This window comes from Canis lupus, chromosome 20 (assembly GCF_011100685.1).
Source record: "Canis lupus familiaris isolate Mischka breed German Shepherd chromosome 20, alternate assembly UU_Cfam_GSD_1.0, whole genome shotgun sequence".
NCBI lineage: Eukaryota > Metazoa > Chordata > Mammalia > Carnivora > Canidae > Canis > Canis lupus.
Window position 1 is genome coordinate 14,616,664 of NC_049241.1, and position 17,721 is coordinate 14,634,384.

General features: G+C 36.4%; 1 protein-coding gene and 1 long non-coding RNA gene across 18 annotated transcripts in view; one reads left to right on the top strand and one right to left on the bottom strand.

The window, feature by feature from the left end:
• Positions 1-13,664, top strand: part of LOC102153282 — a 172,003-nt gene extending 158,339 nt beyond the window's left edge. For 2 of the 5 annotated variants that reach the window (XR_005374698.1, XR_005374699.1), the window contains 2 exons: positions 9,753-9,867; positions 13,518-13,664. This is a non-coding gene — a long non-coding RNA (uncharacterized LOC102153282). The remainder of the gene's footprint in view (positions 1-9,752; positions 9,868-13,517) is intronic. The other 3 variants (XR_005374688.1, XR_005374689.1, XR_005374690.1) reach the window with 3 other exon arrangements.
• Positions 1-17,721, bottom strand: part of CNTN4 (contactin 4) — a 916,127-nt gene that overhangs the window by 203,692 nt on the left and 694,714 nt on the right. The window lies entirely within an intron of this gene.

Consider the following 17,721-nt stretch of genomic DNA (forward strand, 5'->3'; position numbering starts at 1 on the left):
TTGGCTGAATGTAGATTTGATGTTGGAGTCAGGCTGGGAATTAATAATTCCCTTATTCATTGCAGGTTACAAAATGGAATCCCTGACTTGGTCCCCATAAGACTGATGAAATGGTAGCAGAAAAATAAAAATAATTCTAATTCTCCTTCATTTGTAAGTGAATTCTCCACCACGGTACATTTTCTTGGTGATGATGGCAAAATTGACAGAATAAAGATATTTGAATGAATGAGGATAGAACATCGTCGTAATATGAAGCAATTTTACTAGAATTGTAGCAGCTGTGATGACACTGGTAATCTCTGTACTGTATTAACATATCCGGCATCTGCAAAACCAGTCTAAAAGCCAAAATACACCCAGATATTACTTTTTTGACCCAATTTCTCTGGACAATGCAAACAAAAGCAGGTATGTTGGTCTAAACCCCATGAGAGTTAGCATCACTTTTCTTAGCATCTTTGTTGGGAAGTCTTGTCCAACAATGGGCATTTAAGGCTTGAAAGACCTCTGAGTGTTTTGTTCTCACTCTTGGGATTTTCACATGATAAAGCAGAGTATAAAGGTAAGGGAAGAAGAACAGCATCCCTGGCATTGAGCACACGAGCTTTGGTTTTTATCGATTAGAAAATAGTAACAGCTTCATTAAAACAGCTTTTCACCAACCTTAGCAAACCTTTTAGTCTTTTACTTTAGCTCTGATGTAGATCACACAGCTAATCGCTAGAATCCCAGGACCCAGGTCTTCTGTTTTCTGGTCTAGTACCTTACTCTAGTGTTCTCACTTAAAAGTTGGGAGACTTAACATTGAAAAAATCTGGACTTCTTCTAGCTTTCCTAAAACAAGAAAAAGGATGAGACAAAGGTGGGGGAGAGAAGGAGGAAGGAAAAGGATGAGAAGGAGGAAGAAAAAATGAGAAGAAAAAGAAAGATCTGAGCTCACACTCCGACATGGCAACAGTGCATAAAATGTTAAACAAACTTATCTTAGGTTAACTTTGCTACCAAAAGCAAAGTTAACTGACTTTGCTACCAAAGCTGACAAAGGTAAAATGTCAGCCAGGTGGCCAGGCAACAGAGTTATAGTAAAAATAACCTAGGAGAAGCACCCTGTATCTGGCTGGGAGGAATGCAAATGAACTACACACATCTGGTGGACAGTCATTGTTTTAGGTTTCCCTGAATGTGGTGACACTTATCACTGGGCCCCCTCATGGGGACATTAGAAGCTATGCCTATAGAAATGTTCCAAGAGATATTTGCTCCTATTTAAGACATCAACTTTCAGGTCTCCTGGGTGGCTCAGTTGGTTAAGTGTCCAACTCTTGATTTCAGCTCAGGTCATGATCTCAGGGTCCTGGGATAAAGCCATGAGTCAGGCTCTGTGCTCAGTGGGGAATCTGCTTGAGATTCTCTCTTCCTCTGCCTCACCCATTCCCCACCCTCCCCACATACTCTCTCTCAAATAAATCAATAAATCTAAAATAAAATAAAATAAAAAACCATTAATATTCTAAGTCAGAAGGCTCCAGGCTTGGCTACATGAGTCTCAATTCTTTGCTGTTAAAACATGACTATGGGGACAAGAAAAAGTCTCTGAATTGCTGTTTGGACTACTCCCACATTCTCATTGAAAAGAAGGTCTTGGCTCTGGTCTTTTGGCCTGTGTTCTCTCCTGTCCTTAAGTGAGTCAGAGGCCGAGTGTGTTCCATGGTGATGAGGTCAGTTTGATTGCCTAGTTGATCCTAAAAACATCCATCTGGATACATTGTAGTAACCATCACCTGCCCCTTTTTGATGAGATATATGGTCTCTAGTTTATCAGAGCTTTCACCATTCTCTATTATCTCACACTTGGCTTATTCAGTGTGTCTCTGAAAGTTTTAGAGTGCTGTTCCAGATTCTGGATAAGGTAATTTATTGTTATAGTAACTTGACAAGTAACCTGTCAAAGGGAAATGCTGAATGTCTCAATATTTATGAGTTGTAGAAAAATAAATATCATTCACCTACAGGGTCTAACACATTTCTGTTTTGGTCACCTCTTTGTTCTTTCTTTTGTATTTTGGACAAAAGCAAAAACCTGCCACCCTGGCCCAGTGGGCTTCCAATTTTCTCTTTTCTGCCCCCAGTTTTTATCTGCATCTGAGGTAAATTAACGAACAATTCAGCCAAAATCTTCAAGGCCATTTTGATTTACTTCAGAGAATTCTTTTTAACAATTAATTGGAAAATAGATCTGAACATACTCAGTTGTCACATCTTAGGACAATTTCTTTGCAGATATGGAAAGAAATAATGTTTTCAAGATAATTGGGCTCCATCTCTAAGGATTCCGCATAACAATTAGCAATGTATCTCATAAATAAAGACCTAGGATGTGTGCATCAGTGTGGATGTGATTAAAAACAAAAAACAAAACAAAAAAACAACTGGTTGCAGGCTGTTACCAAGCTAGAGGAAGGAGGCCATTAGCACGATATTCATCATGTAGTAGTTCCAGGAACTTCATTTGAGAGAACAATCTACCTCTTTAGTTTTTATGAACCCCCTATGAGTTACAGATGCCAGATGTCTTTTCTCTGGCTATCTCTCTGATGGCAGGCATAGTGGCACATAAAAGGAAAAGCAGTCAGTGTTGGGGAGGAAGCTCACAGCTTACGGTGGGACAGTCCATTATTAATGGAGAAAGTCACAGGGTAGTTAATGTATGGATGTCAGACTTTCCAACTTTCATAGAGTCCCCTTGGGAAGTGGTGCTGACAGATGTGTTGAAGGCAGAACTGCAAGCAGAGCTGATAGTCAGCAGGGGATCATTAGTCTGCTTGAAGAGCTGGGGCTCCTGAGTGATTAAGAGGTAACAGCTTACAAGAGTCATGCATAAATTACATATCCCAGGGTCAACACCCCAAATTCTTTGCAATTTTTTTTTTACAAGGCATAGGATATGAATGGCAAATATATTCTATCAGTCTGTCAACAGAAACTCCAAAAACTTTGCTATTTCTTAAAGTCAGTATATATAAAAGCAAACTGATTCTTCAAGTCATTAACCCTGGATTGTTTCCCAGCTTCTATTGGAAAAGGGATATGGTAGGGCTGAACGTAAAAGGGTGTCTAGGGGAGCCTGTTCGCATACTTGTAATTCATTTTAAAGATACCTGTATACAACAGAGATGAGAGTTTTTAAAGCTAGGATTATGGAGGATTAATTTCAATTTTACCCAGTTCTATCTTTTAATGAGCCCATTCATTCTGATTCTGAAAACTTCAGTGTAGCCACATGAAAGCTTCTGTACTTTAAGCTTTATGGATCTATCCTGCCATTAAAACAGAGGTTACATGTGGCTTAAGAGGGAAGCCCCTTATATGTGGTTTGTTGAATGAAGTTGCTCATTGTCAGGAAATTGACACACACAGCGTTACTCTTACTCAGCCCTGAACTTCTGAGTTTAATTCAGACTTGATTCTTAATTGTTGACGAGCTGTCTGGAATGCTAGTATATCACGAGATAACTTATATTAATTGCATTTCTGCCATTAGGGATTGCTGCTGGGTACATGGGATTTTGTGAAAAGTAACAGGAGAAGGTCTACCAGCGGAAAGCAAATTTGGTACAGTATTTGCTCCAAAATAAAACATGACTTGTTTCAGATCACAGCCCCTTTCAGGCTTTGGACTACTGACTTTCCCCATCCCTTCCCTGTATTTCACTGGTTGAGTTTTAGTGACAAATGTCATATTTCCCCAGCTGAGATAAGTTTGGAAATAAAAATAGAAGCTATGTCAACTTGAATTTAAAGTTTTCTAACCTGAAAATGAACTACTCCTCTTAGCATAATGCACTCCCCCGCAAGCAATTCTCTTAACTAGGCTACAGTGCCATTTGAAAATGGGGTGTTTATATGTATATTTTCTTCATTCCCTGCAGAAACTCATCATCTGAGCACTGCTGAGTGCAGATTTAATGCACATCACTGCACACTTGCCCCAGTAACACAGTGAGGGCCTGCCACTGGAGATTCAGAACAGCTCTAGGCAAAAGCAAAACGGATTATTGCCAATCCAGGCATTTTTAGTGATAAGCATCTCTCAAAGCAGGGTAGTAAGGGCAGCTATTTTAACTTGAATATCTAGATCAATTTTCAAATGGAGAACAAGTAATAAAATAGCTATATGATTTGCAAGATACTCATATGTTCATGCATTGTAGAAGCTCCTGCATACAATGCAAACATCTTCCTCCCACAAAGACTGATAGAAAAATGTTTTTCTGGAGAAAGGTAATTAACAATGGAGAACCATATAAACTCTGAGCTAAAAGCAACATTGGAGTTCACTAAATCCAACATATACTTGCATTTAAATTTTTTTGTTACAGGAATTTTCAAATATACACAAATTACAAAAGTGGAGACAATGTTATAATGAATCCTCATTTATCACTCAGCTTTGATAATTATCAACACTTTCATTCTTATATGTCTCTTACCTTCTTTTGGTGTTGGTTGTCATTTTGCTGGTCATAGGAGTATTTTTGAACTTTCCATTATGTTTTTATTTTATAACTTTGTTTTTGTATTTTTAATCCAGGATATGGGAAAGATTTTTGCAAATTCTCTTGGTGGAGTTATCTGTATTTTTAAGACATTTCCTCATATTGTAGACATATGCAAAAATAGTCATTCCTAAATATTGAAGAATGTCATATTTTAACAATGTCTCAGGGTTTTTGTCATATATAAATTGGTAATTTATAGCATATGGTTGTTGTAATAATTAAATTAGTTAATATGTGTAAAGAATTTAAAATCGTGTCTGACCTGTATTACCACCATATAAGTATTACTAACATTCACAGGTGAGGATGCTTCTTTTATTGTCTTTCTCAGGTTCTGGTACCAGGATTATACTCATTTCATTAAATGAACTGGTAGCTTTTCATCCTGTCTTTGCTCTGACACAAATTGCTTGGTAAGGGAATTACCTTAAAAATTTTGAAAAACATTTCTTATAAAATTTATGACTGAGAGCATTTGGGAGAAAGTGATTCTTGACAACTTTCAATTCTTCTCATGATAAATGGTCTATTGAAATTTTCTATATTTTCCTGATTTGATTTTGTTATCTAAATGATCTCTATAGATTTTTCATTTCATTTAAGATGTTCAAATGATCACAGGATTGTGGGTAGTTTGCTCTTATGATTTTAAATCTTGTATGCAAAACTGCTACTCTTTTTAATTTCTAATTTTGCTTATTCATATTTCTCTGGTTTTTTATTAGATTTGGAAAGAACACATTTATGGTATTTTTTTTAAGATTTTAAAAATTTATTTATTCATGAGAGACATATACAGAGACGCAGAAACATAGGCAGAGGGAGAAGCAGGCTCCCTGTGAGGAGCCGGGTGCCAGAGCCCATCATGGAACCCCCGGGGTCATGACCTGAGCCAAAGGCAGCCTCTCAACTACTGGGCTACCTAGGCATCCCACACTTGTATTTTTTTTCCCTTTTCAAAACCTCCCTCGGATGTCTCATGTATACTGTTTCTATTTTCCAATTTAATAATTTTGACTTTTATCTTCTTTCCTTCTCTTTCCCTCAGGGTTTTTGTGTGTGTGTGTGTGTTCTTTTTAACCTTCATGAGGTGAATAGTTTATTGATTTTGATTTCCAGAATATCTTAATAATACATTTAAAGTTGTTAACTTCCTTCTGAGTGCACTTTTTGTAAATTTTATCAGTATGGATACATTTGTTATCATTTCTTCAAATTTTGAAACATCCATAAATGGTTCTTTGTGCTCTGACTCAGTAAGTATTAGAAAAATGACTTGAAATTTGCATGGGTTGATTTTTTTTAAATGTGGTTATTGTTGCTGTATAAAGTTATCTATAGCTAATTTCTAGTTTAATTATATAATGGTAGAAAATAAGGCTTGATGTGTATAATTTTAACTTGTTGAAATTTTATTTCTTGGCTTATTATTTAACCAATTACAATAAGCATTACATGGGAACTTGAAAGGAAAGTATATAAATATACAGTAGCTCCCTCATATGGATGGTTTTGCTTTTCTATGGTTTCAGTTACCTGTGGTCAAGTATGGTCTAGAAGGAGATGATCTTCCTTCTGACACATGGTCAGAAGGTAGTAGTAGACTAATGCTATGTCGAAATGTCTATGTCATTCATATCACTTAATCTCAACATAGGCATTTTATCATTTCACATCATCACAAGAAGGGTTAGTGCAGTACCATAAGATATTTTGAAAAAGACTACATTCATTTAACAATTATTACAGTATATTGTTTTAATTGTACTATTTTTTATTAGTTATTATTCTTAATCTCTTACCATGCTTCCATGATAAATTCAACTTAATCACAGGTATCTATATATGTATATATATTATATAGGGAAAAAAATAGTATATATAGGGTCTAGGACTATCCTCGATTTCAGGCATTCACTGGGGGTCTTGAAACATATTCCCTGTGGATAACAGAGGACTAGTATATATGTTTTATTATTACACTATTCAATGTTTTGTATCCTTATTTCTATTTACTTGGTCTGTCAAATTAAGTAACAAAATATGCTTTAGTAATTCCTCCTTGTGTTTCTAAATATTTAGCATTATAGATTTTGATCCTATGTTTTATAGTGTTTAAAACAATATAATTGGAATATCTTCATTAGGGTTTGTGTATCTCAATAATAAAAAGTATCTTTTCCCAATTTAAAGTTTTTGCATATAAATAATACTTGGTCTTAAACTAGTAAATCTATCATCTTTCCTTTTTAAAGTCTATGTTGTTAAAATTGATATTTTATTTTAAAATAAATGCCATCAAATTCTGGTTAGATTAAACAATTTTTAACTGAATCTGATGTTCTTATATTTTATATGAAAGTTTTACCTCTTTATATTTTCTGTAATATACTCTTATATCTGTCATCTTTTTGTGAATTTCTTATTCATGCTATTTTGCTTATCTTTACCTTTGGTCTTTGGTTGAATATATTACAATTTATTTAATTGTCTCCAGCAACTTGGAAGATACACATTCTGTTTTTATATCTACCTTGATCTATATTTCTTCTAATTATTAAAATAAAGAATAACAAAAACTTTTGATTCCTTCTCAAAAAGGGAAAAGTACAACATGTTTTTACTATTAAAAGGATGATGTGTTGGTATGAAATGTTAAGTATGCCATGATATTAAACAGTATGTATGCACTGATAAAGTATATTTGTCAATTATATTGATTATGTATAGATTGGATCTTTATTCTTGAATTTCCATATTTATGCAGCTTTCTAATCATTATACTTTCCTTTTGCATTCTTTTAAAAAGCTTATCTAGTTAGCCATGCTTATCACTGATGCAATTTTCTACGATGTTCATTTGGCTTTTTATTACATCTGCACTGCAGGTTTTAATTCTTACATTTCTAATCTTTGTTAGCTCCTTTTAAATGCCAGTCTGTATCAGGGTCAGATCCCTTTCCACATTGGCATTGTGTTTTTCACAAATCCATGTTTTCTTTGTCTTGACTGAAAGCACAACAGAGATGCATCTTTGCTATGTTTTGTTTTGCATCCTCAGACAATGTCTGACTCTTCCCTCCTCTTGTCTCCACTCTTTATCACAGAGTATTTTCTTAGGTCACCATCATGGAGTAGATTTTTTATTTAACTCTATTTATTAACATTGGTTGTGTTTCTAACAGGTCTTAGGTTCACCAACCCAAAATGGGTGTATTCCTTTATCCACTCAAACTGACCACAGGGGCTCCCAGAATCCCCATCTCAAATTTTAAGTTTAAAGCAATTTGATAGCCATGTTTCCTTCCCATCTTACTGGTGTCTGGCGGTCATTAATTAAGATTCGGAGGAACTGAGATAGAGCTTTCTACTGCTTCAGTTATCACCTTCACAGTGAACTAGTATAACCCCTTTCCTGTGTCCACACCCAATATGCCACGTTAGCATCTTTCTCTATAAAGCATTAGTTAGAACTGTTGACTCCTAGTGATTTGGGGGAGAGGGAGATGGTATAGTGTGTGTGTGTGTGTGTGTGTGTGTGTGTGTGTGTGTTAGTAAGTATACTGGACCATCTCCTCTGAATACCTTAGGAAAAAAATGTGAAAAAAATGTTTTCTCATAATAAGGGGACAGACATCAGACTTTTTAATTAGATGCCTAGATTGAAATATATTTGATATAGAGATACAGCATGGCTATTGTTGGAAGCCTTTAAAGATATCCTTCCCATATTTCTTCTTGTCAATTTAGTTATTTAGTCATGAGTCTCTGCTCTAGTCTGAATGTTGTGTCTTCCCAAAATTACTATTTTGAAATCTTATCCCTAAAGGTAAAGGTATTAGTAGGCAGGGCCTTTGAGAAATGATTAGGTCATGAAGATGCAGTCTTCATGAATGGGGTAAGTCCTCTTATGAAAGAGACCCTGCAGAGTCCCTAGTCCCTTCTGCCATGTGAGGACACTACAAAATGTTACCTGTAATGAACCGAGAAGAAAACTCATCTGACCATGCTGGCACCCTGATTTCAGACCTCTAGTTTCCAGTACTATGGGAAATAAATTGCTGTTGTTAACAATCTACCCAGTCTGTGGTATTTTCTTATAGCAGCCCAAATGGATTAAGATAGTCTCCTGTGGTTATTTATCAATTTGGCCTATTTGAGCTATAATTATAGATAATTCTTCAAGTAACTTTTTGATGACTATACTCTGTTTTTAGTCTGATGAGAATTTTGCTTCTTTCTTTGTTTTTCACAAAAAAACTAGTTTTTTTTGTTTTTAGTTTGTTTTTAGTCTGATGAGAATTTTGCTTCATTCTTTGTTTTTCACAAAGAGCTAGGTTATAATAAATCAGCCTTAGCTGTCAAGAGCCCATTTATCAATGTTGCCTTCCACTCTAACTTATCCTCTCTCTCACTTAAAAAAAAATCTTTCACAATATCTAACTTACTTTCAGGAAAACACCCAACTCTTTAACGCTTTTCCAGGGCCCAGTCTGCCTATATCTTAGACTCAGACTTGCACTCTCCCCATCACTCTCGGGTATTACCATATCACTTTTCCTCAGGGCTAGACAACCTTCCCACTCCAGACATATGTACTGTTGTTGCTCTGTCTGTAGTACTATTCCTTCCTTCTACTCATTTATCCTTCCAAATCTGAGCTCCAGAATGACTTCTTCAAGGAAGTTTTCTCCAAGTCTACATCATGTCCTTCCAGCAGACATAGTTAATTTTACTGTGCTTTGCAGATACTGCTTTTTAACAAATTGAAGATTTGTGGCAACCCTGTGTTAAGCAAGTCTGTCAGTGCTATTTTTCCAACAGTGTTTGCTCACTTTGTGTCTCTGTCACATTTTGGTAATTCCTGTAATACGTCAAACTTTTCCATTATTATTACATTTTTTGGGGGTAGCTATGAGCAATGATTTTTGATGTTACTACTTTAAGTCTCTTGGGGCACCATGAACTGTGCCCATGTAAGATGGTGAACTGAAATCATAAATGTGTGTGTTTTGACTGCTCTACCAGCTGGAATATCCCCATCTCTCTCCCTCTCTTTGGGCCTCTCTGTTTCCTAAGACACAACAATATTGAAGTTAGGCCAATTAATAACCCTATAATGGCCTCTAAGTGTGTTCAAGTGAAAGAAAGAGTCAATTGATGCAGAAAATTTCACTGTCTTATTTTAAGAAATTGCCTCAGCCACCCCAGTCTTCAGCAACCATCACCCTGATTAACTGGCAGCCATCAATATCAAAGCAAGATCCTCCACCAGCTAGAAGATTATGACTGGCTGAAAGCTCAGGTAATGGTTAGCATTTTTTAGCAATAAAGTATTTTAAATTAAGGTATGTGTAGTTTTTTAGACATAATGCTACTGCATACTTAATAGACTACAGTATAGTGTACATAAAATTTTTATATGTACTGAGAAACAAAAAAATTAATTTGACTCATGTTATTGCAATATTTACTTTATCGCACTGGCCTGTAACTAAACCCACAAGATCTCTGAGGTAACCCTGTATTTTACACAATCAGATAATTGAATCCTGTTCCTCTCCCAGCCCACAAACAAAAGCACACACTCCAGTGTGACTATTTGAATACTTCCTTACTCCTCAGCAGACTCATAAATCCTACGGTAGGGGAACCATTCTGTTTTTGATCATTGTTTTATCTGCCACTTCTATGCCAATGCCTGGCAACTGAGAGGGTGCTAAAGTTAGATGTTTTTACTTATTAAAAGCAATCTATTCTCTTCAATCTTGAAATCCCAATTTACATACTCCATTAGGACCCAGTTATAAATCCCATTTATCATAACCATTTCCACTGAAATATATTAGAACTGTACATTGATAAAAAATGTTGGCTTGCAGATATAGTGAACAAATTCAAATAGTACCAAGACTCATAGACAAGAAGCTGTAGGAACCTATTTCCTATATTTAGGCGCTCAATTCAGAGTTCTGTTATACCTATCTTATTTTACAGTAAGTAGGAATCACAAATGAAAGAAATATGATACTTAAATCAGCTGCATTTTATTTTTAAAATCTTGTTTACCTTTCCAAAGGCAAAAGTTTGCAAAAAATGATGAGAACTTGGCCTCAAAAATCTACAACCAAACTATCTGGCATTTCCCAGGTGTTCTCTTCTCCACTCTATGTGTTGTTTAAGAGAATGAGGAAGCATACAAATTCCAAATTACTTCACAAAGTAGAGATTCTTTGGATATTTCTGAAATGCTACATTATCAGCTGCAACCATCTCTCCAGCTGTGCCTGCCATATGGATTTGTGAATTCCTGTAGAGTGTTGTTATAATACAACTCCTTTCCAGGGGTTAATTTTGACAGTGGAGATTATGATAATGTGTTAACCTGCGACTATCTGATGTGAAAAAAATAGGTGTGTTACACTTGGAGATGTGAACAGCTTTCCTGGCTTGGTATAGAATAGCTGTCCATTGTTTTGTTAGCAGCCAGTATACCTAAGAGGTCATGAACATTCTCCCAATCAGCTGCTGAATTAAAGATCTGACATATATTCTAATTCATTTTGTAGACAGAGTTGGTCTCCCTGTAAAACTTTTACTACTCCATTTAGCATTTTTTATTTACTTTATATGTCTCAAATGACAAAATTATTAGTGAATAGAGTTAGTGCAAATCAGTGTAATTGGTTAAAAAAAGGTTTTTCATCTATATTGTGCATCCTTGATGAATATACAGCCACTCAATTAAACTAAATAATTTTCTCTTAAATCAGTATTCTAATTCTACACAGCATCAGAAGCTATAACCCTATCTCTAGAAAAAATGCCACAATTTATTCTTCTGGGTTTTAACTTTACTTGCCCAAATGTGTAGTTTTCTCTGGTCTTTGATTTGGCCTACTTAAGTTATGGTCTTCCTAAATATCTGAAAACTAACTGAATGAGTTAAAAAATACATATATAAGAAAAATGGCTGACTTCTTATTTGTTCTTTTTTTTTTTAAATTTTTATTTATTTATGATAGTCACACACAGAGAGAGAGAGAGAGAGAGAGAGAGGCAGAGACATAGGCAGAGGGAGAAGCAGGCTCCATGCACCGGGAGCCCGACGTGGGATTCGATCCCGGGTCTCCAGGATCGCGCCCTGGGCCAAAGGCAGGTGCCAAACCACTGCGCCACCCAGGGATCCCTCTTATTTGTTCTTTAACACTTATAGGATCAAGATCCCTGAGAGTACTGAATATTTCAGAGCCTTAAGTTTCTGATCTCCCAACCAGAGTCTATTTCTGAATTTCCAGGACTCAGGGAGCATTTCCTTATTCTACGTACTGCACCATTATCCTGTTTAATTCAATGTAACATCATGATGCACTGACCTGACAAAACACCAATTCGTTGCTGAAAATGTATCCAAAGAGCTTCTTGTTTCTTTCTCAGCTGAAAAGATCAGATTCATAGGGTACATTTCCAGTGGGCATTAAAACAAGAATGGTCCCCATACATCCTGCAGTGATTGTCCACTGGATTATTTATGAAGTGCTCAGCGAGGTTCATGTTGTTGAAAGATCAGTGTTGATCATTTGTTCTGTTTTGGCTGGTACATCCCCGGTAGTACTCTACTGGATATGTAATGTGCTTTTCACATCTCCAGACTCTTCACATCCCAACTAGCACCTGTGTTCCAACACAATATCATCCTTCACTGCTTTCTGGGGCAGGACAACTCCAAAAGAGAAAGCTCAACATGAAATTGAGCTTTGTTGAATGATCACAGTTTGCAGATCATTCAGCTTTATGGATCAAATCGCACTTCGCAAATACCATTTCCTTTTGGTGCTAATGTATTTGGTCCTTACTTTGACTGATCAATGGGCTTCCAGTTCTAAGGATCAAACCTGGAGATTATCTCTTTGATTTTCTTTTTTAATGTTTAAAAAGAAAAGAGAGACATTTCCAACTTGAATTTAAATCTATCCACAAATACTTGTATATAGTGCCTATCATTAAATTAAATACAGTGTAAGTGCCAGAGGAGACATTGGGTAATTAGGGCCATCATTAATTAACTAAAATGCTTTGGTTTTGTCCAAAAAAGAACAAGCATTTACACAGAAGCAAAGAAAAAGATGAGATAGAAAAAGAATTTCTTGGGGATCCCTGGGTGGCTCAGTGGTTTAGCATCTGCCTTCAGCCCAGAGCGTGATCTTGGAGTCCTGGGATCAAGTCCCACATTGGGCTTCCTGCATGGAGCCTGCTTCTCCCTCTGCCTGTGTCTCTGCCTCTCTCTCTCTCTCTTTCTCTCTCTCTGTGTCTCGCATGAATAAATAAATAAAATCTTTAAAAAATAATTTCTTGAAATTTATTTCTGGAATAATGTCTTTTTTAACTAAATGATTTTCTTTAGGCTACTGAACACAAATAGATTTAATTAATTGCTATTTATTAAGTAGTTGAGTTTATTTCTAAGTGCTAAGGCTTTGATATAGCTGCAAAATAGCTTCAACATCTCTCTGACTAGAATTAAAAGGAGAAGTAGGTAGAAAGTATATGGCTATCATACCTGGGGAACTTTTCTTAGAACCCAGACCAGCAATTCTCTATACAGTTTAGTTTAAGAAATTGGTGGCTTAGCTGCATAAGGTTTAGAACTATTCTATGGCTAGGGATGTTTGCTACTTATGTACTCATTTTTTTTCTATACATAAGTATATAGTTATTGACATTGAGGAACCCCAAAATATGTCATAAGACATTCAAGTTGTTGTAAAGAGCTGATAGGAAAATCAAAGGCAAAAAAGGATGCCAGTAGCATCATAGAATAACCATAACTATATGTCATGGAGATGACTGACATCAGAAATATTGACTCTAATTCTTGTAGTAATATCCAGTGGGGGAGAGAAGTCATTCTTTGAGACACAGAAGCCTAATTCCTTCCTTTTGCTTCCTTTGCAGATTCTTTCTTTGAACTAAATGATGTCATGACTGTGAGAAATGGAGCCTGTATTTGGTGTAATAAAGACAAACAATCCTAGTGGCCTATCCTCCCAAACATGAAATACTCCATCCCATGTCATTTGTGTGGGAGTTTATAACAAGTAGTCCCTGATCAATGTGGCTCTTTTTCCTGCTCAATGAGTGAAAAAAGGGAGGCTTAATGAATGAAGAAAAGCATCGCCTTCCAAACTATTTCACATTACCCTATGCCAATTAAATCACTAATGTGTTAAAAGCTCCTCTGATTGGCAGAATGAGAAGAAAAACAAAAGACAGGAGGAATTGGACCATTACATTTCAGATGAAAGAGTCCAGGTTCACAGATTTCAAAGGAATATGGTAGAATCAAATAGCACACACAAGACTGCCTTAGGAATGTTTAATGCTTGGTTAAGTAGCTCACTCTTGGTTTAGGCTCAGGTCCTGATCTCAGGGTCTTGAGATCAAGCCCCATGTTGGGCTCTGTACTCAGTGTAGAGTCTGCTTGAGACTCTCTCTCCCTCTCCTTCTGCCTTTTCCTCCTACCCTCTCTTGCTCTCTCTCAAACAAATAAATAAGTCTTAAAAAAAATAATGTTTAATGCCAAAAACAAAACAAAACAAAAATACCCCCAAACAATAACAAAATACCTAGTAGTCTGTGGTACTGATTAACCTATCATTAAAGGTTATCATTTCCTCATTGAAATGCAATCAATGTCTATAAGTAAATATATGACGTTTCTTACTTTAGACATAAAACTCAGAATGCATTTTCCATAAAAATATTATAAAAGGTGGTTTACCCAAGTTTAACTTCTAATATATATGTTTTTAATTGAAGTATAGTTGCCCTACAATGTTATATTAGTGTACAACATAGTGATTTGACATTTTATACATTATGCAGTACTCTCCATGATAATCTTAGTTACTGTCATCACAGAGAGTTATTACATTATTGATTATATTCCCTATGCTGAACTTTTCATTCCTATGACTTACTCCTCTTATTCTTTTTAGAGCTTGAGTGTGTACCTTTTTTTATTTTTTTTTTTTAAGATGGGGAGTGAGGGAGGGAGATTCTTAGGCAGGTTCCATGCCCAACATGCAACCTGATGGAGGAAAATATTCCTACATATTTTAGGAAGCTTTTAACTGTGCAGATTGCTGCCACATTTATTTATTTTTTTATTCTAACAACATATTTGAGAGTTTTACAGAACAAATATAAATTTCGTTTGGGGAGCATAATACTGTATGAGAGTTTGAGAGTTATGCAGGAAATGAAGATACAGGGGAAAAGTGGGAGCCTAAAATTTGGGTGAGAGACAGTAGAGGGAATAAACTAGAAGTGGAGGACTGCTTCTTGAGGAATGTGGCTAGTTGTCCAAATCACAGGGTGATACAACTAGAATCCACTCATTCTGATGTCAATTTTCCTGGGAGTCTGATATGGTGCATGGGGCCCAGTAAGTAAACCTCTTAGATGTCAGCAATACTTAAAATCCAAAGGACAGTGTATTATGGTCCCAGATTTGGATCTGGGTGCATCTTTGGGTGAGACATGAGGGCAAGATCTAAACTTAGTATCTATACTACAGTAAAATGAATTGGTATTTGGAGCAAATAAAGATACACCTGAAAGTCTGAAGGTACACAGAACTGGTAAGCACGGGAGCCAGTATGGGGCAAGGGTTAAGAATAAGGCAGGGAGTGGGGTTAGGTAGAGCTTGCAGCTTGACAAAATGTGTATGTCTTTAAGATTATTCTGGGCATAGAGGACAATCATTTTAGCATGGCAACATCAGCCCAGGGCCAAGACTGGTCAGCATGGTTTGAACTCATTAAGAAACTGGGTGAGCCTGATCCTGAAGGTGACATCTGGATGCTAGAAACAGTATGTGTGGGATGACGGAAACCAAATAGGGCTCAGAGAAGTTACATAATTGGCCCAATACTACATAGTAAGTTAATAGGAGATCTGAGCCTGGAATGTGGGTGTCCTAGTTTCATGCTTTTTCCTCCGTTCTACAGTAAATACAAAATGATCCAGCTGAAATAACTACACTGTGGGAAGGCATGCTTCTTTTAGAGTTGTAATATTCATGGATATGTCCAGATCAAATCAAATTTCCTGGCCCCTGGAGATGTTTGCAAACAGAGAGGTTCTGCTGAGACAAGATCTACTTGATTTTGTAATGTAGAGAAACACATTTTCCACCCTGGCTGCATATTAGAATCATATAGAGCTTTTAAAAATGAGGCCAGAGACCCCTCTAAAGAAAGGCACACTTAATTGATCTGGGATGGGGCCCAAAGAACCCTAGGCAGAGGGAATCTAGTACCTGTTTCTATTGTTGTATCCTGGACTAGAAAAAAAGGTCACGTTCTAGACAAATATAACTCTTGACCTTGCCATTGATTAGTGTGTGACCCCACATAATCTCTTTGCTTCGATTTCCTTATCTATGAAATACATGTCCTTACTTCTTATAGGATTACTGTGAGGATCAGAGATAATATAATGGAAACTAAAACATTATAAACAGCATAAAGAACTCTACAGATGCTCTGTTATAAGGTCCCTGCATCTCATGTCATGTGAACAGATTCCAACTTTGATGGGACTGTGTTCTGTGTAAAAGCATCTAATTATGACAATTATAGCTTGTTTCTATAAAACTTGTAACAATGAAACTCATCTTGGAATCGTGATTTCTTTTAATACTCTAGAAAACCATATTTTCATTAATAACAATGTAGTAAAAGCTGGCCAAATGTAAAACGCTATTTTTGAAGATAAATACTTGAGAAAAAGCCAGTCTTCTTTTGATTGTTCATCTCTCTTATCAACAACCACAAAAATATATGAAGTAAAGGTGAAGTCAGAGGTGATTATATTTATTTTTCTTTTTTTTTTAAAGATTTTTATTTATTCATTCATTCGAGACACAGAGAGAGGCAGAGACATAGGCAGAGAGAAAAGCAGGCTCCACACAGGGAGCTGATGTGGGACTCGATCCCGGGACCCCAGGATCATGCCCTGGGCCAAAGGCAAGCACTCAACTGCTGAGCCAGCCAAGAGTCCTGAGGTTATTATATTTAATTTAAATTCTTTTAAATATGAATTTGACAAAAAATAAATAAATAAAGTGCTCAACCCTTCTGTTTGGGTGATGTGGAAATCAAAGACCTCTATCTCAGCAGTGTGAATCCAGGTTGGCTTTCTAGAAGGTGATCAAAGTGGGTGGATCTTAAATTTGGTGCTGCCTTAGAGTCTCTAAAACAATAGATTTGTAGAATCAGAATATTGTTGGGAAGTGGTTGGACAACTATGGCTTTAACATGTTGCCCTGGGTCTGCCCCACCATCCTGTCCATCACTGGCCAGAAGAGAGGTATGTGTATGAGAATCATAGCTATAGCTCAGGGCTTCTCAAACTGTAATGTGCATATGAATCACTTGGAGATCTTATTAAAATGTGAATTCGTACTCAGTAGGCCCTGGGTGGAGCCTGAAAATGTCTTTTTAACAAGCTGCCAGGTGAGGCAGATGTTGCTGGTCCATGGGCCACATTTTGAGTAGCAAGGATCTTGGTGACGTACAAAAGGAAGGTGAGAACAAAAACTTCCCTTGAACAGTTCATGAGGAATTCACTGGTGAATAATACAATTTTTAGTACAGTGGTAGAAAGAATCTCACAGTACCTCAGTTCTATTGCTATTTAATGAGAGTTTGGTTAAGCATCATGAATTCCTGGTGCCAAATGACCTTGGAGTTGATGGAAAGCAAGGAGAAAATTCTGGATATCAATAAACTCTATTTTTAATATGAAGGAACACCAGAGCCCACCACAGTAATTTCTATTGTTTGGTGTTTGTATTAAGATGTAATAGTAAAATCTATGCAGTGACATCACAACTGAATTCGTATCTATTAAGCAAAAGATGACAAAGATGCTACATGTAGTGACTGGAAAAATACTGGAAATACCTGCTGACTGAAATGCTTTTCAAAATAGATTAATTGTTGCTCATTTCTGTGTTACCCCAAGAAGGTCTGACACTGCACAGCTTTTGAAATACGACATGCAGCATCCTTTACAATGGATCTCACGCCATTACTCAGTATCCCACTGATACAATAAAAGGCTGACTCATTTCCTTCCCTCTGCATGATCT